This window comes from Agelaius phoeniceus, chromosome 3 (genome assembly GCF_051311805.1).
Source record: "Agelaius phoeniceus isolate bAgePho1 chromosome 3, bAgePho1.hap1, whole genome shotgun sequence".
Classification (NCBI taxonomy): Eukaryota; Metazoa; Chordata; class Aves; order Passeriformes; family Icteridae; genus Agelaius; species Agelaius phoeniceus.
In genome coordinates this window covers 43,761,024-43,786,590 of record NC_135267.1, presented here as the reverse complement: position 1 = coordinate 43,786,590, position 25,567 = coordinate 43,761,024, and the positions used below count along the sequence as shown (strand labels likewise).

Sequence of the window (25,567 nt, the reverse complement as noted above, 5' to 3'; positions counted from 1 at the left end):
TTCTTGCAAACTGCTGCACTGAACGAGTTCCATTGCACACCTTGAGATATAATCTGCTTCCCAATCAAACTGTGTACTACCTGTACTTACAGAGAGGTCTAAAATTGGAGACCAACCCAGGAAAAACCAAACCTGAACAGAAATCCCAGCACTTAACATTACACATCACATAGCATATTGTAATGGATGGCAGGGAATTAAAAACACAAATGACAGAGTGCTGCAAAAGGAACACTGAGTTCCTTTTAAAATAGGTCTTTGTCTATATTTCAGCAGACTGTTTCACAGAATCAGTATTATTATTGCAAGCTAGTACTATAGTCTACGAAATTTAAGACTACCAAAAAAACCTGTGTTTTTCTGATGTTAATATCAATTATGGCCAAAATCCAAGTTGTGCATATCTGAAAACCCAAACCTAGGCATCACAGATTAAAAAAAAAAGCAAGCAGCACATAAAAATTAGACAAAACGGTCCCATGTTCCACATATCCTAATCCACAATATAAAATTATTTATGGAAGAGTGTGACTAGGAATTCAGTTACTGTCATTTATCAGATGGTCAAGACAGCACAGAGGTAACTGGCTGCATAACAACAGCACTGGGAAGGTTTCTGGGCACCGCTGGCACCAGCTCTGGTTTCACTGTAGCAGGTACACGATGCATATTCACACCCTGGGACACACCGGTGATTTGCAAAAACCTGACAAAGGCGTTCCCATAAGAGATTTCTAATCTATTTCCTTTTAATGTCTTTATAGCTGAGGAGGAGTTCTTTGTACTTCTGGTAACAAAGGAAACACAGAATTGACAGAAGCATGTCAAAGCTGTTTATGTTTCATACAGCCTCACACTTGGATTTGCTGTTCACAGTTTACTTCTTGGGAAGAGCATCTTAAGCCTCCATGTAGGAGCTCCACCTTTCTACAAGTAACTTTATGGAAGAGTTAACTGCACAGAAGGATGTTGAAATCATTCTCCACACTGGGTAAGCCAACATAAAACAAGAGAAATTATTTTAAAAATATGACAAAGGGTTAATGCAGCAATTCAGTTACCTGCAGGTATATTCAACATTATCTAATTTGTATGTTTATGGGCTTTAGGATATAGGTTTCACACTGTCTTTCTTCTGCCGAGAGGTGAGTACATTAAGAAAGTGATTAGATACACAAATCACAGAATCTAATGATACTATGCCATATTTAGGATTACTGAATCAGCAAACTGTGCAAAATGGAAGATCTGGAAGGAAAAACAAAAAAGCAGGACCAAGTAAGTCACTAACCCATGCTGAGATTTTTAGCTACCTGGAAGTCTCAACTGCAGCACAAAAAATTAGTGATCAGAAGATGATGCAGACTTCAGTGCTGCACTATAACGTTGAGGCTCTGCAAACAGAGCAGCTTTGGGATCAGGCCCTCCCCTGTGTGGGTTCCCTGGGTCCATAGCCTACAGCAGCAAATCCAAGTGATCGATGGAGTTTAGTGGACAAGTCATTACAAGAACTCAAGTAAGACCATGCTCAACCTAAAGAAGGGATGATAGAAAACCTCAACAAAAATATTAAAGAGAGACCAAAACTTCAAAGTGCAGCTGAAAACTCCAAATGAGTTCTAAGATAAAAAAAAATATTGCACAATAGGGGTATGATGCAAGTTACAAGGGTTAAACAAGGTGTGAGAGCCTGGAATTTCTCTCTCCATTTACAGATCATGGGGGACTTTTCCCACCCCAATGCTGTAACGCGAGTTTTCACCACAGCACACAAAGGCAAGAAGGGAAAGAAAAAATTAATTCTTTTGGCCCTTTATTTATTTAATTTTTTTTTTCTGTGCTTCAGAAGAACTGGGTCCATCAGGTATCAGAACTAAATTCGAAGTTCAGGAAAACAAGTAGGCATGGACAAGACTGAGTTGCAGATGAGCACGGAGAAGGAGAGACACAGCACTGGGATAAGCGCCAACAACTGCAAGCACTCACGATCCTGATGCTGGTGGCTGCCAGCGCAGCCCCAAAGCTGAGCGGCTCCCAGGGACACCACGGATCGCTACCTGGCACAGGAGGACGCGTGGGAGCAGAGCAGCATCGCCGGAGAGACTATCACAGCAAACCTGGGCATAATGAATTCTGCTCCCAAATAGGCACTGAAAGTGATAGCACCAGACACAGCACTCAGTAAACCCAAAAATCACATCTAATTCCTAGATCCGTGCCTCCCTCTCCTTTCATTGAGAAGATTTCCAGTCAACATACACACTATATACTTTTTATTATTGTTTGAAGAAGAGCAGCAACACCGGCAGCATGCTAATCTAGAAACCAAGACAAAACAGAGCTGGTTACTTTCTTCCCTCAAGATTTCTGCTTCAAAAAAAACAAATGAACAAGGGTTTGCTCCTGCACACCACCACTTTTTGTTTCGTTTCAGCACGACTTTGACAAAATCTAATTCACTGTGCCATGTATTTAATATATTGGGTATCTGAAGTATGACCATCACTCAATAGAAACGTAATTAAAAAGTGACAAAACTAGATCCCCCCCTCCCCAGCATGCAGATGAAAACCAGTAACCCTGCCTCTATTTGTAACCATGACAACTATAGAATATTTTATTTCCGTAATATAATTCACACTGAACATTTGCTCATAGGTTTTGTTGTTAAGGGAAAGGTTGACACACTGTGCACACATTTCATAAGCTACTGGAGACAACAAATGCAGGAAAGTCAGGCAGTTTGAGACCAAGAGCCCAGCTTGTATTTCAGAGTTCATTTAACACCCTTCATTGTATGCAAAATGAACACGCACAGAATTTCATCCAAATTAAGTGTTACAGATCATTATTTGCAAGACAAGTACTTGGTATGACAGGATGCTTTCCCACTTTTAAATAAATCACAGTGATACCCTCATTTTTTCAGAGTTAGTTATTCAAACACCAAGTATTAATTTTCAATTAAAACACATTAGGCATTATTAGGAAATAGCAACATGGATGTTACGGGAAAATAAACAGCTATGCAAAACAAGGAAATGAAAAGCACAGTTTACATATGCAGGCTAAGTCTCATTCTGGTAGGGTCACTAAATTATTTACATAGCTCCAATATTTCATCCTAAACTAAAGACAACTTCTAGAAATACACACAATAAGAACAGGTTATAAGAATAAACAAACAAAAAACCACAATCCTGAACATTACTCAGAGAAGATTAAACAACCTCCCGAGCATAACTAAAGTTTGACGCAGATAAATGTCAGAGTAAAATATTGCTGTACTTGATTTTACTCCACTTGAGAAAAAAAAAAATAAAGCTATTAGCAGTTTAAGGTAGAATACAACAATAATAGACACTCTATTGCTTTGGTTTGGAGGCAAACAATAATAAAAAAAGAATAAAGCTTATGGAACACTACCCTTTTTGTCACACAGATCCTATCTTTCAAGGAGGATTTAAAGTTTCAGTAGATTGCTAATTATAAGAAACAATAATACTGTTATCTGCAGTCACCTTAAAGCTACAGTAGTTTGGGTTTTTGGAAGTACCTCAAAAGAAGAACCTGATAAACGTGTTTAAATCGGTGCAAGAGATTGACACGTGCCTACACACACACACTGCTCAGTTGTTTTCAAGACTACCAGGAAAAAGAAAGTTTTTTCATTTATCAGAAATATGTTCTATATAATCTTCCATTTAAACAAGTAATAAGCCTGCAGCAAACATGCATGGCTTTTTCCTTCATTGATGAAAAAGTGATTAAATCCCCCTTAATCTAGTTACCAGAATGCTGTATTTTTTTAATGCAGTTTTCATATACAGTAACAAAAGATAAGCAGCCAACTACATGACCAGGGCACCATCATTTTTGGTTGTGGTGGGGAGATAAATCTGTCTCCAGCGTTCAAGGGATATTTTCAGTTTAATAAATGAAACCAGGGGAGGAAAAATAAAATCTTGGAGACGATGAGCACACACTGTTTATGAAGTGTACGACAAACACCACCATCCATCTCCAGAAGTCCCTTCCTCCAGACCTTCCTCCACCCTCCGGGGAGGCACAGAGACATGAACTCAGAATCCCGGGGATCACAGACCTGCATCCTCACACGACAAGGACAGCTCGCCACGTCCACTCAATGTCAAAACAGAAAGTAGCTTTTCCCTCCCAGCCTAAGCCAGACCTTCCGAAAACCGGCACCCAAGGGATGCACCTCTGTGCTCCGAACGGCACCAGGCAGCACTCGGGTTCGGAGATAAGTTACAGGAAAACAACCCTCAGGGAAAAAAAAAAAAAAGAAAAAAAAAAAAAAAAAAGAAAAGAGAAGGAAAAAAAAAAAAAAGCACGAAAGCATCAATGGAAAAGCACAGCAGCAGCCAAACAAACCTCACACCGGCGAGGACATGTCATCGGCATGAGAATCGTACGAAATGTTTTAATATGTATATACACACAAATATATATATATACATTTAAGCAATATCGTGCTGAAAAGTTCCTCGTATGCATCACGCGTGGGGATGTGGAGAAGCAGGAAGGGGGAACAGGAATGCATGCCAGGCGCAAGGAGAGGACGGGGCTGGCCGAGGCGTTTGGGAAGCAGGCAGGGAGGGAAGCAGGCTGCCTGCGGGGTGCGCGCCGATCCGTGCCAGGCAGTTCCGCGGCGGCTCCGGGAGCGGGCCCGGTGATGGGATGGAGGATCCACCGGGACAGCCGCCCGCGGAGGGACGGGGGTCTGCGGGGACACCGCCGCCCCCGGGACTGGGGAGGGTGGGGGGGTGGAGGAATTGCGCGGCCGCCGCCGCTCCCCGAGCGAGCGCCTGAAGTTGTGGGTGCGCGGCGGGGGCGAAGACCCCCACGCCAAGATGAAAAAACCCCGGAAAAAACCCCAAACCACCACAGCAACATTCTGAGGGCCCGCTGGCCCCTGCACGGCACCCCCCAGGCAGCGGGAGGCACGCAGGAAGTTTTTAATGCGGGCAGCGAGCGCAGGCGCAGGGCATCCCCAGCCCCGCGATGCCCGGCGCGGCGGGCGGGCGGCGGCGGGGGCTCGGCGGGCGCAGGGCACCGCCGCGCCGCTTACCTCCCTCCGCGGGGGCGCAGGCGGCCGCGTCCTCAGGCGGCGGGAGGATGCGCGGCGGCGGGAGGCGGCAGCGGCGGTTTGTGCATCGCAGCCTCCGCCGCTAACGCAGAGCCCCGCGCGGCTGCGGGCGCCGGGAGCCGCGCTGGAGGCCGGGCAGGGAGGCGCGGCGCGGCGGCGGAGGCTGCTGCGGAGCCGCGACCATGCTCCCGTCTGGCCGCCTTCCCCTCACCTACTGCCCGCTTTAGCCAGGGAGGGAGGTGGCCTGGGCGCCGGGGCGAGGGGCGGGCCGGGCCAATCACCGCGGCGGCGGGAGGCGGTGGAGCCCGGCCCGGCCCGCCCCGTCCGCCGCGCCGCCCCCGCGGGAGGGAGGGAGGCCGGGAGGGAGGACAGAGCGAGCCCCGGCCCCGCCGCCGCCCCGTGGGGCCGCCCCGCCGCGCTCTCGCCGCGTTCTCTGGCCCGGGCGCAGGTGCGGGCGGCGCCGGGGCCCCGAGCGCTGCCCTCGGCCCGCGGCGGGTACGTGTGAGGGGACAGCGCGATCCAAAGGTCACCGCGCTCCCGCTGCCTGCGGGAAAGTAGCGGTACTTGGAAAGAAATATTGCCCCGCTTTTTGAAATCACCGCTCCCCGAGGTCCTGGTCCTGGGCCTCTCCAAGTCCACAGGAGTGTTGGAATACGTTGATAGCATTCTTACCCAACAACGCGATTTTTTTTTTTTTTTAATATCCATCGCGTTCGGAGTCACCAGAGATTTTCCGCGTGGAAATCTGCATCTGTCTCTCCTGTATAATCTTGTATCTGCGTGTGCTGCTTTGTAGGGATCTCTCTGATGTGCACACAAGCTGCATATGCTGTAGTTTTAAACATAGAACACTTTGTCTTTTATATTTCCTGTAAGCATAAAAATAAGCCTAATCAAATTCTTTTCTCCTTACTTTGCTGGTTAAAAAAAAATGCATTTATGTGCTAACGTGTTAGAAGTAAGGCAGTTGTGCCAAATGCCAGCAAAGGGAAGGGAGGGAAGCACACAACCCAGAGAAATGGGCAAACCTATGTTTTTATTGGAAAAGGGACACATGCTGCCCAATGCCTGGAGGAAGCAGGGTGCAGCACTAACAGAGCAATTTCATTTTCTCTCTTCTCAACCTCGTAAACAAATGAAAATTATTGCAGTGGACTAAAACAGTTCTAAACCCAGCCATCATCATTAATATTAGAATGCTTTCAGCTGAATATGGCCTCACGCTGGAACAGGCAGGCTTCATACGTTTTTGTCTTTCACATATCATGGACTAACACTGAAACCTCCAGTCCTGTTCATCACAGTGGAGTGTGAGGGTCAGAAGTTCAGAACAGTTTAAAGCTGAATTATTTAGCACGTGCACACACGACACACTCTTCTGATTTCCACACTGTGTTTTCCCCCTCTCGCTTTTCTCCCTTTCGAACAGGAGAGGCCTGCCCAGTGCTATTTGCCCTGGTGGAGCATTATTTGCCCAGCATATATGGTTGGCCCAGAATCTGACGAAGCCGATGAGAAGAAGTCTCAATGGGACTGTTGACCTAACAAGTAGCATGTCAGTCTCCTGGTGGCATTTGAATGTTCTCGCAGCGAATGCTTCGAGACAGGAGAGAGCAAAAAGCAGAGATTCTTTGGAATCCTTAATTAGACTCAGTGATTTTGGAGTACTGACTTCTGCTGCTATCCTCCAGTGCCTAGTACTTTGTTTTGTGACCTTGAGGTTAAGGATACCAACCAGCCCTGTTTATTTTTAATAAAATCTTACAGTTATATGAGACAGTTCTAGGTTTTATTTATTTTTAGTATAAGTGCTCCCATCTTATCTGCCTCACAGGTTTATAGTAAGGATTTAGCTAATATTTAGACAGCACTTTTAAGCTATGAAGCTCTATATGTCTATTACACTGACCATTTTCTGCATTTTCATTTTAGGAAGGTACTTCCGTACTCTCACTTCTGGAAGATAGAGTTCAAATCTTGACTTTAGTTTTCCCATCAAATTTTGTCAAATACCTGATTTACAAATGCTGACATAGGGTCAGATTCTGCATTCAGTTACAGGTAATGAATTTCAGAGAATTTCTTGATCCTCAGTGACTTTGCTCTAAATCTAAACCAGTTCAATTCAGAATTAGCATCACAATTTCATATTCATGAAGAATAAGCATTTGATTACATTGAATATACCATTATACTTTAATTTTCTTGCTTCAATTTTATTTTAGTAACTTCAGTAATTTCAGAAGAAAGTGCTTCATTTTTTTTTAAATTCCTTTTTTTCTCTGCTCTGATTCTGAGACAAAAGCTGGCAGGTTTTGTAGAGAAGGTCGAGGGGCTGAAAAGTTATTGGGGACACCCTGCTCCTGATGAAGTGAAGAAACAGTCTGCAAGTTTTTTTAAAAATTAAGATGAATACCTGGATCTGGAGAAATTCCCCATTCTTGGCACACTATTCCTGGCACTGGAAAAGACCCCCTGCTGCTCCCATCCTTTCTCAGCACTCGGGAAATCCTGTCCCTATTCTTACGTAGTTTGAGTTTAAAGGGAAGCAAACCTCTGTCCACATAATAACACTGAAAATAAGGATCCTTCCAATGCTGATGAAACAAAATACCTTTTTCCAGAAACACAGATATTCAGGGGTGAGGGGTTTATTTGGATGGGGTTGTGTTTTTTTCAAATAAAATCTGTTACAGGGTGGTGCTTGACAGGTTGAGGATTATTTGAAAGAATCCCAGTTTTGGATTAGGCAGCTGATAGCCTGCAAGACTTTGGTGGCTGGTAAAGCTTGCTCCTCTGAAAGAAGAGATTTCCTCTTTTAGCAATAGATCATTATGTTACAAAGCGTGTATTAGAATGAGAATAATGCAACTTCCCCTGTCTTTGCTGATCATATCAAAACTAATGGCATCTTGAATTGTCAGAGCATCAAGTCCATCTTCTGATAAAATATTGGAAGACACACAGATCTATTCATCTTATTGGAGATTTCATTTTAGTCTGAAAAATATTTGATGGCAATGCCATTAGATTAGCTGTAGGCATGTATCACAGGGACCAGCATAGTAGTTGAGTACTCGGATTTTGCAAAGGGGTTCCTGTAAATATTTCCTACTTTGTGGTAAAACTTATCCCCTAGGTTTGTACATGCTTAAGGGAGTGAAATTATTATTTATTTTAAGGGACTCAAAATATAATTCTTTAGAGTGCTACTAATTTATTTTTTTTATGCAGGTTAAGCCATTTCGAAGGTAATGAAACTTCATCTGTGAAAGCATTGCCTGAGATTTTTTTTAAGGCATAGCCAAAGAGGAATATCTGCTACCCAGACCTTAACTGGAAAGTTTCACTTCTGCTTTCAGCTAATGAAGATCTCCTTAATTACAGGTTTACAACATAGATTCTAATGTCAATGCATCAATTTTCTGCTGTCTGAAAATGCTAATAGATCTGGTAGAATATCTAGAAAATAAGGTAGTAGATATTTTGTATATTCACAGGGTTTAGGGGTTCTGAAAAAGTCAGTGGAAATTTGAAAGATATCTTAGTTTTTTCAATCATCTATTTTTATTTATTTGAAGTATAAAGACTGTTTGCTTCTGCTTTAGCATTCATATATGCATATCTGTTACAATTATCCTTAGCATTTAACAGAAAGATAATGCCCAAAGGAAGCAGGAAATGACATTTAAAGTAATTTTTATCTGTGCAGCTTAATTGCCAAAATATGAATTTAAGATGGATTAAAACTACTAACCTGTGGAATTTATTGAAAAACAGAGTTGACTTCAATGGGCACACCATGTTAAATGAAATACCTCCTTCTCTGAGCAAATCTTTTATCTTTGGCTGAGCAACCAAAGCTGCTCTCAGAGGTGGGAAGGCAGAGGTGGCAGGTACAATGTCCTGTCACCACGAGCTGCTTCGAAAAGAATTCTGTCCTTCATACATCCCAAACCATGCCCACCTCCATGTCATTTACAGGGCAGTCATCAAGGCAGGCAACTATTGTGAAAAGAATCAACCTTCAGACAGGAAGAGAAGTGTCAGATCGTCACTGTTTGGTTGATGACCTACCGAGGGAAATTATTGTACCAAGAGATGAGGAAGATACGTGATCATCCCCCTAAGAGCTGACCATATTCCTGCATTTTTTTCACAAGGGGATTATATTCTAACTCTTCAACTTTACATATCCCTGATTTCTTCAGGCATTTAGCTCTTTAACCTGACCACAAACTGTTTGCAGACACACTCTGCCTGTCTCTGCAGGCAGAGGTTATGAAGTCATTTGCTTGGAATTGGTGAAATAAAGATTTGTGTGATTTTAGGTGTATGAGCCAAAACGTCCTTGTCCCTGACTTGTCAAGGGAATGAGAAGAGTCTGATCCTCTAAGAGCAAGCAGTATATTGAGTTGATTTCTCTTAGCCATGACAGAACCATTTGCTAAAACTTCACCCAGAAGACAGAAGTGGGTTCTGCTGGAGTTGTGATTGTGATTTCTGATGGGCAGTAATAAAAAAGTAAGATCTATTTCACTATACTGGCAGAGTCTAGAGCACTGTCTTGAATTATTTGAAAATCTCGAATCGTTAGGGATAGCAGAGAAGTCAGGTTTTTGTTGGACTTCTTGAAAGTTTATGAAGGTTCTGTTTAAAAACTTTATTTCCAGTCACCTCTAGTCCCACTCAGTCACATGGAAAGGCATTTTCATTGCCACTGAAGTCACTGCATCAGCTGCTTGAGTATTATCAGAGTAACTCCACTACACTGGTTTATGAGGGAGGATGTAGGAGGAATTGGACTTTCAAGGTGATTTTAGAGGGAGTTGTGTTGTTTGACTTGTTTGTCTAAAACAGTAACAATATGTTTCCACCTATTCCTCATAATTATACAGGGAGAACTAAAATATGTGCCATTTTGAACTGAATGTCTGTATTAAATTGGTTTGACTTCTATTTTTCTACCATCTGTGGCATAACTAGAACAGAGAGTGAGAACAAAAAAATATAAATGACTCAGTCACATTTCCTTTAGGAGAGGCATCATGCCCCCCATTCTTGTCAATTCCAACTCAGAATATTCTGTGATTCTGGTAATTTTAATTGTAAATAATTCATTGCAGCTTTGAATGAAGCAGTGGTATGACACCCTGGGCACAGAGATGTTGCTGTTCTATCATATAATAGAAGGACCAAAATATATGCTATAATATTTTGGTTCAGCATATACACATAATTTTTCTGTATATTTAGATGGCCTCCCAAACAATCTCACCAAAATGCTGAGATGTAATTCAGCTTAATTAAATACTGAATTTTCCCTGTAAATGTTAAGTACCTCATAAACCTGACTGTGGAAAGAACCAGAAGCAGGTTCACAGAGAGGAAAATGAGACAAGTAGGTTCTGCTGAAGCCTCTCAGAAGACTTAGTGGCCATCTGCATTAGTTGCCACTGATAATATAGGGAATCATATCCAGGCTCTGGAGTGAGATGGAGACAGTGCTACTCTAAATAGCCTTTGTTTTTCTTCTATGCAGAATGATCAGAAAAGGTCTGTCCTAGGGTGACCTTATGATGCTTGTATCCCCATTCATATGTTCTGTTTATGCTGGATATTATGTTCTGTGCCTTTAAGACTGGCTCTGAAGAGTGGAAGTTTTGTTTGAGTTTTTCTTATCAGCTTGGCGGGACATGGAGACGGGCAGTACTTAGTGCTGCTTTTGCATTTTTGCTTTTGCTTTTCGCTTTGCTCTCTCTCTCGCTCTTGCTTCTGCTTTGCTTCTGCTTGCTTTTGCTTCTGCTCATTAGCTAGTTTAGCTAAACAGTCCGAATTTCTTCCTGGACTGTTTCTCCTTTCCTTTTTTTCGACCATCTCGAACCTGCTCCGGACTGGGACCTGGGAACACCGAGAGTCTGCACCTTGTGGCCTGCAGCAGCTGCCCCAGCGCCAGAGGGACTGAGAACAGAGCGACCACCCCCAAGAAAGACTTCCTGAATTTGTCATCTTTTTCAGAGCGGTGTCATCCGGTATTGTTCATTTTGTGTGCTGGGGGGTGCTGTGCTTGTTAAATAAACAGGTTCTTTCCACTTCTCTCTGAGGAATCCTTCCCGAACCAGTTGGGGGGAGGGGCCGTATGGGTTTGCTTTCTGGAGGGGCCCTCCTTTGGAAATTCTCCTCCAAATTTGCCCTAAACCAGGACAAGGTCCCTTCAGACCCATAGAAAACTTAATAGGGGAAGGTTGAGGATATGTTGGGCTTTCCCGGGGATAGAGCTGAGGTACAGGCAGGCATGCCAGCATACCTTGGAGCTTGGAGGCACTCAAAGGTCTCACATACCCATAGACAATTATTTTAGAAGGCCTGATTTACTCCAAAGTTTACATATGAGTTGGGTGTTTGAGGCAAACAGATTGTCCCTTCAGTACCTTACAGACATTAGGTGAGTTCATCCCCACCCTGGAAGGTGACATCATTGCTCTGACTATAAAAAGAAATTTTCCTTCTGTAATGTCTTGTAAAGGTCAGTTTAAAATGACAGTGATGTTTCTGGTTTTTATTTGGTTAATGCTTTTCACAGATTCTGAACATTATATAAAACTCTTTTTTAATGGATTCCTTTAGGAATCAAGTTTTGAGCAAAGGCCAAGTGTTTCTATCACTTATCAAAGAAATTATACAGAATCACGTTTACACATAGCACAGGTTAATGGTGAACAAATGGAAGAATAAGTAATAAAGGGGCAAATTATTATTGCTGAGTGACCTGAAGTGCTTAATCATAGAATCATAAAATGGTTTGTATTGGAAGAGGCCTTAAAGATGATATAGTTCCAGTTCCCCTGCCATGGGGCTGGGAACCTTCCATTAGATCAGGCTGTGCAAAGTCCCATCCCTGGCCTTGAATAGTTCCAGAGATGGGGCAGTCACAGCTTCTTTGGGCAGCCTGTTCCAGTGCATCACCACCCTCACAGTAAAGAATACCTTTCTAATATCTAATTTAAACTTACCCTGTTTCAGTTTATGAAGAGGTCAAAATAAAATGAAAAAATTCTGAACATTAGGTTAGTGCAAGGCAGTATAGTAAAGCATGAAGACAAGAGGCTGTGCAGGGTAGCAGCTCTTTTTGGAAAACAAGGACTATGAACAAGATTTTGGATTCTTTTTGAATAAGCACCTCAAAATGAAATCTCACTGTAATTCTGTTGCTAAAAGGGCAATGCAATCCTGAGATGTAAAAAAGAGTAATATCAAGCAGATAAGAGGATTTGATGTTGCTCACATGCACAACATGGTAAGGCTACTGTTAGGAACCGTGTCCAGTTTTGGTATTTGCAGTTCAAAAGCAATGTGGAAGTAGTAAGAGAAGTTCAAAGGAAAGGTATGAAAAAGGATTCAGAAAAGAAGCATGACAACACGAGGCATAAGCAGCTCAACTTATTTAGCTCATCAGGGAAGCAGCAGAGAAGTGACTTGGTCACTGCAGGTAGGTACTGACCCATGGAAAAGATACCTAAGAGTGAGGAGCCGCTTTATCTACCTGACAAAGGCATTACAGGACCCAGTGTTTGCCAACTTAAGTCAGACAAATCCACTCTTAAAAGAAGAAATGTTTTCCTAGCCTGCAGAGCCCTAAATAATAACACTGTTTGCCCTGTAAAAGCTGTCACAGGTAGTGATGTTTAAGAGGATGTTAAATAAGTATATTTAAATACTTCCTTTCATATGCCTTGTGGAAAAATCTGTACATCTTTCTGTGCATGTGTGAGTGGGAGCCCTGTCAGGATGTTGGTGGCAGTTCCTTGTCTCTCACTCTGAGAACCTGTTATTCCTCCTATTCCTCAGTCCCTTGTGAGGTTCTGGGCACCAGCACTGCCAGGGTTGCTCTCACCATCCTTGTAACACCTACAGTTTCAGAATAGCATAATTATTGGCAAATAATCACTGTCTCATTTTTTTGCTTTAGTGAGGTCTTGCAGACTGTCAGGAAGGATTTATTTTTTCTCTTGGATGAAACTGGCCACATATTATCTCAGTTATTTGGGAATTGTTTTATTTTTCTGCATATATCTGGAGCATCAGAGATGCCTTGGATGGCTTTTTACCACTGTTCTGCACTGGTGCAGACCCACCCTCCTCTCATCATAGGTGCCTCAGTGCTTTATTTTCCTTTCATATTTATGGTAAAATTAATTCCAGTAGTTAAACTGATTAGGTCTTTTGCCTCATGTCAGATTGGCAGGGGTCCTGAAGGTTGCATGGTGTCTCCAGCGTGTAGGGCACACTGTTCATACTGGGATCACCTAGATGTTTCTCATTTTGTCCATTTGTGCTTTTGCAGAGGTCTTGAGATTGTTGACAGGATTGTTGACAGGTTCTTTTTGTTTCATACATAGATGTACTCTCCCAAGGACTAAACTGCTGTGTTTTAATTTAGGGGTTTAAAATAGGGAAAACATTTTGCTTGGAGATATATAGAAAATCAGGCTCTCAGCTCTGTTTTTAAATGCTGGGAAACTTTCTATAAATGGTTTGTATAGTCAATAAGGATATGATTAACAATGTTGTGATGAACATTCTGCACAAAATTTTTGCATTCAGAGGCTTTTGTATCCAAAAAGAGTGATGTGATCATCTTTCTGCTTTCTTTCTTTGAACAGTCTATAGAATTTCCCCTGGTAATTCTTGCATGGAGCATAAATCTTACAGATGAGCTAATGAGAACATTTACAAACAAACAAATGCAAACACTCAAATCTTTCTTCTCTTATAGTATTTCCTGGAGACTCTATTGCATTCCTGTCTCAGTTATTTGGAGTAATAATTAGCCAGGTTGATTTTCATAATGTTCTCTAGGACTAATCACAGCCTCGTGAGCATAGACTAAAATCCTGGCACTGACTGAGCTGTATGAGGGTTTGGTTATGAATAACCCTATTCAGTTATATCCCTTGTGCAGAGCATGGGTTAGCAAGCTGGGGTATGTACACAGCTACACGCATGTAAATAGTGAGAACCGTGCCAGGGAAGTAGAATTCCTCAGTATTTAGGAGAGAAAAACATTAGCCAGAGGAATTTTTTTTTCCTGCCTACCCCTTTTGAAGCTTTGTTTCACGGTAGCCAGAGGGAGAAAAAAACACATTATATGAGTAAATTGTCTGGAGAATGTAACCAGAGCCCCAGTAAACACTGAGAATGAAAACCCATGTGAGTGAGTATTCAAGCAAGTATGTGCAAAGATAGTGTTTTCCGTGAGTGAACTCTTGGACAAAAATTCTGTTTTGTAACTAAATAACTGGGGAGAAGCGGGCTTTGGCTGAACTGCCTTGTGTTGGGATTTTCATCAAGATCCCCTGACTTGTCCCTTTCATTTCTCTTCCCCTCTGCCCCAGCATAAAGTGTGTGATTGTGCCCAATACCCTGAAAAAAATCAGTTGAAATCTGAGATCCCTGATGACCAACACTGATTTTCAAAGGATCAGACTCAGGCTGTGTGATTTTGGAGTAGTAGAGTTGGGATATTTTAAATTCTATTCTGTCAAAGGATGATTAGTACATTAATTTGGGCCATATTAGTACATCTCCCCTGTGTTGATGGGAGGATAGACCCCCTTTCATGTTTAATCTAAAGAGGGATTGATGACTAGCAAGGTTGTCTCACATAGGGACATCTGCCACTGAAATAAATTATGAGCTCAGAGAGTGAAAATGTTTAGGCTGCACTCTCTAAATGTGGATTCCTTCTGTGCCGAAGGCAATGAAAGCCCTTAGGTAGCAGCTCTGTAGATTTTTCTCATTGTGGGCAAAAATAAGGGGTTTTTTATTATTTGTTAGCCCAGGGCTTCTTTCTTGAAGTTGCTACAGGTTGTTGATGCTGATTTCACGTTTCATAAACAGCCAAGTCATGTTCAAGAAGCAGAAAACTGACCTCAGAGATGACATAACCACTGGAGGCAGAGGAAAACGGCAGCATTGCTGCTGAATGACGGTGAAAGAAAAGGGCACCTTTCCTGAGAGTTTGCCAGCAACTTTTACTTGATGTGTGAGTTTAGTACTTCTGTGTTAGAAGAACAGTAAAGTACCTTTGAATTAGAACAGACTAGAAAAGTTGCTTAATGTGCTTTTTTCACTCTCTTACTTTTAACCCACCACTGCAAAATTCCTTCTACCTGTAACGAATAATTTAATTTGGAAAGGCAAATAAGAGCTCATTAGCTGATGCACTGCTACAAAGTAAGTGAGCAGGTTTTATGCCTAGGGACAAACTTTTACAACCATTTTGAAATGGCACAATACAGTGCAATAAATCCCATAGCCTGTTCAGTGAAGAAGAGGGGAACACCCTCCTTCCTGTTTTACTTGGATGCAAGTTTTCTGCATCTTGAAACCCTTTGTATTTGAATATTAGGGAAAGGGATACATTCCAGGGGATCACATACAGATAAATTAAGCATGAATGCTGCCAACAACTAGTCATGCCTGTTGTGTTTTCCATTAAATTCTTTGTGCATTGTGGCTGGACAGACTCACCCTATCTGCGTATTCTCCATCATACTCATCAAAAAAGAGGCAGTAGTATCCCCGAAAAGTATTTTTCTTTACACCTCATTCTATGTCTGGATATTTTGGGAGATGTTTCCTTCTGTCTCAAAAAGATGATTTGTTACTAGTCCCACTGTTATAGAGGAAGTGTTTAATATAAATCTGTCTTTTTACTTCTATAATAGACATTAGAAGAAGCAGAAAATAATAACACATCTAATAGGCATTAGAAAGAATTAGAAAGAATCCCTCTTTACTGTGAGGGTGGTGAGGCCCTGGTACAGATTGCTCAGAGAAACTATGGGTCCCCCATCCCTGGAAGTGCTAAGGCCAGGTACAATGGGAATTTGAACAACCTGGTCTAGTGCAGAGTGTCCCTGCCCATGGCACAGGGAGGTTGGAATGAAATGATTTTAAGGTCCCTTCCAACCCAAACTATTTTATGATTTTATGGTTATTTTCCACAAGGAATCTGTCTTTTATCCCAAATATCTTAGTGATTTCAGAAGTAATCTAAGTGATATTTTTTCTGTGAACACCCACCTTAGTTTCTGGCAATGATTGTATGTAGATGTAAAGCCCAGGCAGAAAACTCTCAATAGTGACTGGAAATCATAGGTCAGGATTCTCGGTATTTTCCAGCATCAGGTCTGTACATGTTATAGCTAAAAATTTCAGTGCTCAAAGAATAGATCTAGAAGGTATCCAGAGGCTCAGAAATCATATTAGTATCTTCTAAAACTTGCCTTTAATTTAAGTTTAGATTCAGTAATGCATAAAGTATTCAAAATACAGTAACTTACTACTCATTGGCAGTGTCTGAAATTGTGCCAGTTTCCACCTTCAGTGGTTGTTTTACTGTTACCCCAGATCCACATGAGCAATGCAGATTTTTGACTTGTGAATCAAATATTAACATGGAGCTCATCAGGCACTTGGTGCAGCTTGGAGCAGGTTTTCTTCCACTTGGGAAGCCAAAGAGGTATCATGGCAGGCATGACTATGCTGACAGGTGTTGTCCCTTTGGCTTGAATGGAGAGTTTTGTGTGTGAGCAGGTGTTTGCTGGCTGGAGCCTAAGGAAGAACCTCTGGGAAACCTTTATTTCACATAGTCCTGGGGCTGTAGGCTTGCAGACCCTCACTCAGCATTAAGAAATAACAGCAATAACCTCTCATATTCCTGAAAATGGAGCATGTTTGGCTGCTCTGGCAGGCATCATGATTGGCAGCATTTCCAGGCAGGTGACAGCATCACCTCTGCACTTGGGGCCAGCACAGGCAAATCACAGGCACTGGCTTCAAAATAGCCCGAGGGAGCTCAGCTCATGATTTGTACTGGGCAGCCTCTCAATGCAGGACATGCACAGCACCGAGTGCACTGAATGCCAGGAGTTTCTGTGGTTCAGAAAGGGCTGGGAAGAATTCCCAAAGGCAAAACGTTGGTGGAGAGATGCTGAACACAGAGCCACTGTTGCTGGCCCAAGAAATCCAACTGTTGCAGTTATCTGGAGTGAGGGAAGGCATGCCAGTGAGCTATTTCTGCATAAGCTCCCTGTCTTACCTTCTTACCTTCTTCTCAAGGCATCTTCCCTTGGTCCCTGCCATGCCAGGTACAGACAGACTTCTGATTTTAGATGGTAACCTAAACCTTAGGAAAGCTTTTGGTGCTTGGACTCTTCTGGGGAAAATGTAACTTTTCAACCCAGTTGTGGATGCCCCGTCCTTAAAAATGTTCAAGAACAGATTGGATGGAGCAACCTGGTCTAGTGGAAGGTGCTCCTTTCCCATGATAAGGGATTGGAACTAGATGACCTTTAAGATGCCTTCCAACCCAAACCATTCTGTGATTTTATGACTCTCTAGTCTTTCGACCAGCATTCCTCAAGGACAGTACAGGCTGTCTGGAGGTGCAGGTGAGGCAGTAGGTCTGCACTGCAGGGACATGGGATGCAGACATTTCATCAAGAGACATCAGGGAGTGAGGGTTTTTCCTAGCTGAGATGCTTGGCAGCTCTAGAAAAATGCTAATTCATGGAGCCAACTTGTACTTCTGGGAAAGGACAATCACCACCTCTAAAGACATCTCATTAATTCTTAGTGGCAGAGATGGCCCCTTCAGAGACACTGACATTTTCTTGCAGACCCCTCTAGCACATATTGTGACTTTTCTAGAGATAGTGAAGCATAAGAAACTGAGGCTTAATTCCACCTATATTAGGCTATCAAAATTTATTCCAGAAAAAAAACCAATGAGGAATATCTTGAGGTTTATCCTTACTTTAAGGTCATACCTTCAATACTTTTACCGGTGGCAAAAAAAGCACCTTCAGTTTATTTCCCTTTCTCTGAGAAACTCAGCATATGAATAACGTACTTAAATTACTGCGGAAATGCAGCTAGGGACATACTGGAATAACTGCTTTGAATGTGATTTGATTGGAGTTACACAGTGATTCTAGTTTAAAAAGACAACTTTAGCACAGTTGGTGAAGGAAAAAAGATCACCTACTTTGATATTTGTCCTATGTCAAAATCTTATTTCCTTTCTCTTCTGCTCCTTTGTGACTTCTTCCCTTGCACCTTGGCATCACACGATTTCTAAGTAATCCCCACCATTTTCAAAAACTGTTTTAAAATGGGAATGCTCAACTCACTATTGAATTGTGAACTCACAATTTGAGGCTGAATCTGCAGGCCTTAACAGAGATAAAATCCATATTGACTCCAGGTCCTTTGATGGCATATGGCAAATGTCACTTGAGTTATTAACAGCCAAACAATAATGGGCTCTGTTCTGTATTTGAGGAAGCCTTTACCAATGAATTGGAGGAGATTTCTTCCTAATCCCAGATGCCAATTAGTTTATATTCTGATCCACACAGTTTGCTAACCTTTATGATTTTTATACTTGCTAAAATGAGTGCAGAAGGTGTTATTCAGCCTATAAATGGCTAATAATTTTTGAAATTTAAGATTAAAAATGTACATTAATATGTTGAATTTAAATCTAATCCTCTGTTCACTCATCAGCACAGACTATTTCAAGGTATTTGTTACTACACAGAAAAAAATCTTTGTCTCTCTCAGAATTGGCATTTATATTTCCTATTCCTGTGCACCAATGACTGCTTTAAACAGCAATATCTTGTTAGGCACTAGGGATGAAACCTAATCCTTTTGTCCTGTGAAGCTGGGATTCCTTCGTGTCAGAAACCCTCAGCCAGAAAAGCACATGTTTGTCACTTGAGTTTCAGGAGTAATCCCTTGGTCTTTGGCTACTCATGTGGAGTTAGGCACATGGGTTAGCCTGTCCAGGGCTGGAAATAGTTCCAAAATTAATTGCTTCCAGCTTCTCCTTTTCACAGGACAGTGGTGTTGGTAAAAGTGAGGTGCTAACGCCATACTTTCTCCAACATGAAGCAAAGGGAAAAGGAAACATTTTGACATTAGGGTCAGTGAAAAATACTGTATTATATCTTCCTTGTGACATTAATTATTTACCAAGACTCCAAATCAGGCTCACCAGGCATTTTACCTTTAACACAGCTATTCCCTTTCTGCCTGGTATGAGGGCTGCTGTCCTGGGAACTGCATTAGCTGTATCCCTGAGCTATTCAGTCATTCACCCAAACCTTTGGGTTTTCTGCCAGCTCCCAGTAGAATTTATTAGTCACTAATAAAAATATTTTACAAACCAGTGTGTTTCAGTGCAATGTGTTCCAATGGTGCCCATGTGAAGAGGACAGGGCGCCCCATGCTCAACTGTGAAATGAGAGACTGATTTGAGCACAGACAGTGGATCCTGTAGGCATATATCAGGCCCCTGAGCTCTAAGTCGTCTTCTGAGCAGAGATGGGGGACAGTGGTTGCAGGGGAGGAGCTTCACGTGTTGCCCTCCCAGCAGCATCCCACGCTCCAGCAGGTGAGATTTTTAGCAGGAATTCTCAGCACCTCTGTGTTGGGGTACCTTGGCAGGATGCTGTGTTTGTGGGGGTGTGCAAGGGGTTAACCCCAGAGGAAAGAGTGTTTATCTGCAGAACCCTTTGGTGGATGGGAATCCCTGAGGTGAAGCCGTTCTGCAAGAGGGTCAGCAGGAATCCCTTAGGTAAGTTACGCTTGTGCAGTCGATTATAAGTCTCTTATAATTGTATCTGATACACAGAGTATTTTTCCATCATTCTTCTTTGAACCCACCATGTGCACGACCCTGCCATGTGAGGTAGAAATAGACTTGTTCTTTCTCTGAACAGCAGGATGTGAAATGCTTTTGTGATCTCCCTTCCATAATGGACAAATGCCCTGCGTAGAGTTTCAGCAGCTTGTCATTCCTTCAAAGTAGTCTACTGGGGGTGGGAAAAAAGAAAATCCTACTGGAGATACTGAGTTATAAAATATTTTAAAACCAGAGAATTAATTGAATGTTTTTAAAAAAAACTAGAAACATATGTGTGCTTTCAAGATGCTTTCTGTCAGATTCCAGCGAATCCAGAGGGAATAATTTGATAGTAAATCATATTCACAAAGCAATAACCAAATGTTGGGTCGTTACATTCAAGGAAAGCCAGATGTGATCTGAACCAAAGTGTGGCCTGATCCAAATCCCTGAATAATCTACCCTACCACAGTTGTACTACTGCTTTCCATAGGAGTTTTGACTGCTGAGAAATTCTCTTAGGTGCATATATATTTTTTTTTTCTTTTTTGGGGAAAGAATAATAGTGGAAGGGTTTCATAGTTATGCAGGTATTGAAGTTTCTAATTAAATAATTCATATCTAAGTCAAAGATGAAAAATCCAATAACTGTAATGGTATAAGAAGCTGCTGAAAGGTGTTTTAAATATATGCATCTATAAAGCTTCATAGGTGGATGTCTGGCCCAGCTTTCTGTATTCAAATAAATCCCTCTCTTTCCTCTATGTGTTATCCCATCTTATGTCTGTCACAGAGCGCTGGGCTGACTCAGGCACTGGGATCCTCCCTATAGACACAAGCAATAAAAGCACTAATATTCGACCTTTTTTCTTTTTATTAAGCCTTCAAAGTCACAGAAATTCTAGTGACTGATGAGTAAGTGCATGGTTCCAAAGATGGTCTGTTTTAAAATACTTCCCCGCCTTTATTGTCAGTTTAGAATTTAATCATGTTTGCTAATGAAAACAATTTTTGACAGAAAAATGCAGTTTGAAGTGAATGGGGAAGTATCTTCTTTTGTCAAAACTCTCCTCCTCCCCTCTCCCCCCCCCACCAGCTTTCAGCATTGACAGACATGGAAAATTTTCCAGTCCCTTTCTTCAGAACATTGTTATGGTGAAGACTATATAAAAATCGAAAGTATATACTAAAAGACAGGTTTCCTTTTCCTTTGGTATTTTTCATCTGCTGCAATATACTGTATATCTCAACTCCTTTGAAGTCAATGGGAGCCTTTTCATTGATTTTAATGGCAGCTGGATCAGACCTTTAGTGAAAAGCAATGTACAAAGGCGCTGTGCTAACATCAGACTAGAGACAAATCCTTTCAGGTGAGTAGCACCTAATGGCAGCCTGGGCTTTGCCAGGGGAGGATGATGCCTGCTGGGGCATGATTTGTTTCCACTTTCAGTGCTGGGCTATATGCCACCAACCTTTTGCTGCCCAGACCCTGCTTATTTAGGATGGGAGATAGAAAAGACTATTTTTTTACAGCAAGTTGAGAGTGAATCTTGAAATAAAATAGATGCAGGAGACTAGTAAGGTTATGGTAAGGCCGGCTGTATGGGGAGAGGCTGTCTATAATTGAGAAAGCTTTGCCACATTTGATTCTGGGAAGGGTGTTCTTTCAATGTGGTGTGTTTTGATAAGCGGTATGAGAATTTTTAAAGTCAATAACTTGGTTTATAAACTTCAGCTCAGCTGGACTTAATCCTGCAGCTAGCAAATCCACAGACCAAGTAGCCCAGCTGTGTCCTCATTTGTTAAGATCTTAAACCCAAGAAGATGTCTGGGATGCTGAATTATTTTTTTTCTTACACATTTATAAAAAGCTTAATAAAGGCAGATAGGAATAAGATGTGCGGCAAACCCAGCTCTTTCAGCAAAAAGAGGGAGAGGAAAGAGGAAATATTATTTAAATAATATTTAGCTTGGCCCAAATTTGGGACCTGTGTCTGTAAACCTTATCTCTGCCTCAGGAAAAATACAGCAATCAGGCTGATTCGTGGAAGCACATAAGCACATGCCTAGGGCTTCTTGTCTTAGGTGTATTTTCCTAAACAGGGATACTTTACTGATTTAAAGCCTGTGCCACATCATCGTACTTTACAGAATGAGACTCTCACCCTGTCACTCCTGAGCAAAATCTTTGGGGATAAATCCCAGGGCTTGTGTGGTTCTCTGCTAAATGAAACTGTGCAAATTTGAGCATACACACAGCCCATGACAAAGCTGGGGCTGTAATGAAGTCTTTCTCCTTGCAAGGCTGAAAAATTGTCAATAATTTAAATTATTTTATACTGCTGTCTATATTGTTAATATTACATATTGTTTACTGCAATATATTAATAAAGGCGATAATCATTAAAAAAAGGTCTCATCATGGACTGTTTAAGAAAGTCACATATAGTACAGCTGTAACTCCTTTTTTTAAAGCCATCCATTATTTGTAGCACCTTTTAAAACTATTTATCGCTTTATATTTAGCGAATGCTGGTATATTCTTCTCTCCTTCTGTTTCCAGCTATGTTAAGATGGCATTTTTTGTTTACTTTGCTGCAGATGGTAAGATTTAGAAGGACAGCTTATACACAGACCTTATTCTGGTTCCCTGTGAGATCCATATGAATTTTGACCACTGACTACAATGACAGCAGAAGTGGGCCTGGCATGAGAGATTGCAGTATTGCTTTGCATGTAAAAGAGAGACTGAATGCAGATATTTATGACTACAGAGAACATAAATAAAATCGGAGCAGCTATTTTATTTTTTACCCCCACTCTTTTTCTAAGGGGAAGAGAAAAATAAGTGCATTTCATTGAAGTATGCAACATATAAATTTTAAGTCAATGGAAGGAAATATTTCCTCGTGCTGTATTGTAGACAGGCTGTTAAGATAATGGCTGCTGTGGGTCAGAGACCCAAAGTAATTTTCAAAAGCATTCAGTAATTTTGGGGCTCATGGTCCCAAAACAGTCAGGTCTCAGACTGAAGAGCCCTGAAAAATTCCTCTGGCAATAGTACAGAATAGTCCCTTTACTTTCAGAAGGGACATCATACACTTCTTCAGGAACCTAGGATGAAACCTGGCTCCCATATGGGTGAAAAATTCCCTTATTCTCCATGGGATAACACTTTCATGCCCAGAAGTAGCCGTTGCAGGTTAGAGTGATATCAGTATAATTTGTTGGAAAAAAGCAGCAAACCATGAACTAGGCAGTTATGGATGATTTAGGATTTCTGTCTGAAGCCGTAGGGATGACCCCATGAACTTATTGAGTAGATAGGCAACTAGCTCTCTGCTGACTGAATGTGCTTCCATCAGACTAGGGGCTATAATTCAGCATTAATGATTGCTAGCCAGGTGCAGGCACCTGTTTGGTGAGCTGAGACTCTCCCAAGGTAGGATGAAAACTACAATTCTGGCTGAGCTCTTGGAGTGTGCTGCTGGAATGAGTCAACAAAACTGTGCAGAGCCTTGATTGAAAGGTGTTTAGTCAACTTGTCTAATAATCTTATCTGGCTAGCTTGGTCAGTAATCTCTTTTGGCCAACTTGACCAAAGCTTAAATAAGTGGTTGTTGCTCATCTCCTCCAGCTCATAGAAGTGCTGTGGGTCTAGGGTGTATTTATATGATGAATGAGGCAGGCAGAGTTGTCCAGACAAGGCCAGTGGAAAATGATAGAGCAATGTGGCCTTCAGCAAGGACCAGTGGGTTGAAAAAGAATGTTTGGGTTTAGCTGGAGAATCCTGTACTCATTATGTGATGCCCCACTGCCTTCAAACACCAGGCTTTGAACCCTGAGAGCATTAACATCACTGGCATTTGTTAGAAATTGTACTCTTCATCTGGAAAATTATTTGAGTCAAAATAATTTGGGGTAAAGGTTAGGATCAACATTTTTGCTAACTTCTGACACAGGGAGAAAGGGAGGTGAGCAAAGGTGGAGGTGAGTGCACTTCATCCATGTGTTGTCTGTGCATTTGGTCATTTTAGATTGTCAGCAAAAAAAGCCAGTGGGTTTATAAAGAAGGGAGAAGGAAATTGCAGCATACTGTTTGTCAGATTATAGATATTTATTCAAGTAGGTCAAATTTTGCGACTTATCTGCTTATCAGTGCCTCTGAAAAATTAAGCATAGCTTTAAAAGTTACAGTATTTACGCTAATGTAAAAGTGACTGGAAGATCACTGGCTTTTATTTCACCACCTCATAGAAATGATAATTGCCACAAGACCCTGCTGTCTCAACAAGTCCTTCCAGTATCTTGTTACCCTGTTCTCAGTACGGCCACAAGTGATGCTCAGACAGCTCTCCTGGGAGCCTTGCTGAAATCCGTGTTTGTGCAGGAGTCCGCACACAGGGAGCTCATTGTAGGTCTGGGGTCTGAAGACTCATTATGTTTTAAAAAAGCCGAGGTGTTAGGCTATTAAATATCAACAGAATGAGACTCTGCTGTATTTCCCAGGATAAATGAGCACATTTGCTTTAATATTGCCATGTTCACATTTAGATTTTCTTTCTGCCGTTTTATTCACTTATTTTCTAATTCAGAAAATGCACTAATTTGCAGGTTTGCCAATTCCTGGTATGAATTAGTGTGCTTTTACTGTGTAGTAAAATTAAAAACCACAGACTACCAATAATATCTGTCCTGCAAAACACCCTCCTTAATTAAGCAATAGGACATGAAAGGCTGTATATTTCTGAGTCATTATGGCACACCTCATGTTGTTTTATAAGGCATGAAATCTAATGCAGAGTGACCACCCAAGAATTGTAGTAATTGCCCTAAAAACACTGCCTGGAGTGCCTGGTTGCTATTGTGAAATGCAATCAAGATGTAAAAATAAGGATTAAAGAGAGACCTGTGCACGAAAAGAACCCTCTCCACTATGGCTGTTGCCCTCCACAACAGCCTCTGACTCTGTCTTGTGGAAAGTTTTAAAGAATGTAACCGAATGAGGAAAGTGCAATTAAAGATTTGTAAATTCCTTGTAAACAGCAAGGTGTTCTTAACATCAAATTGTTTAAGGGAATTAAACCCCCTTATAGACAGGATCTCACATGCTCGCCTGAATTCTTTAGGTTTTTGTTTAGCTTTTTACAGACCCTCCTTGTTTTCAAGTTTTAGCTAGGAATTTTTTTTTTTTGGCATTTAGTTAATCACTTCTACATAAACAATAATTAAATGGCCATCACCTTAGAAACTGGTTGCAATGTTAATCTTGAACTCAAATATAGAATCTGGTACAGCCAATAAAACAATTAACCCAATTTGTTCAGACCATAAATACAAAAGATAAAACATTAAAAATATCAAACCTTAGTAGAAGCAAACTTAAGCCATATTTTTCAAGCAGTTATGTTCTCTGTCAGCCTAGGGAGTGCTCTGGTTTTGTATATTGATGTGTATAAAGTAATCAGTAAACACCTATTCTTCTGGGCTGTTCAGTTTTAAAAAGGATATATGGAGACCTGTGTAGTTGTGGTGGGTACCACGGGGTGTTTGAACCAGACTAGGAGTTAGGAAAAATAGTGATTACAGCCTGCTATGGATGGAATAACTACTTTTGATATGTCCTAGTAGCATCCTGCAGTGATGCAGCCAAGGGGGAATACAGGTAAATGTAGTTTACCCCCTTCTAACTTGGGCAGTGCTGAGTTTATACCAAATGGATAAGGATATCTATTTTTTTATTTATTACTACACCACTG

General features: G+C 41.5%; 1 protein-coding gene across 2 annotated transcripts in view; it reads right to left on the bottom strand.

Moving 5' to 3' along the window:
- Window positions 1-5,358, bottom strand: part of KLHL29 (kelch like family member 29) — a 389,609-nt gene extending 384,251 nt beyond the window's left edge. Inside the window, exon 1 of one of the 2 annotated variants that reach the window (XM_077175124.1) lies at window positions 5,093-5,358. The gene's annotated coding sequence lies outside the window, so the exon portion shown is untranslated. The remainder of the gene's footprint in view (window positions 1-5,092) is intronic. The other variant, XM_054630052.2, reaches the window with a different exon arrangement.
- Window positions 5,359-25,567: the final 20,209 nt, after the last annotated feature.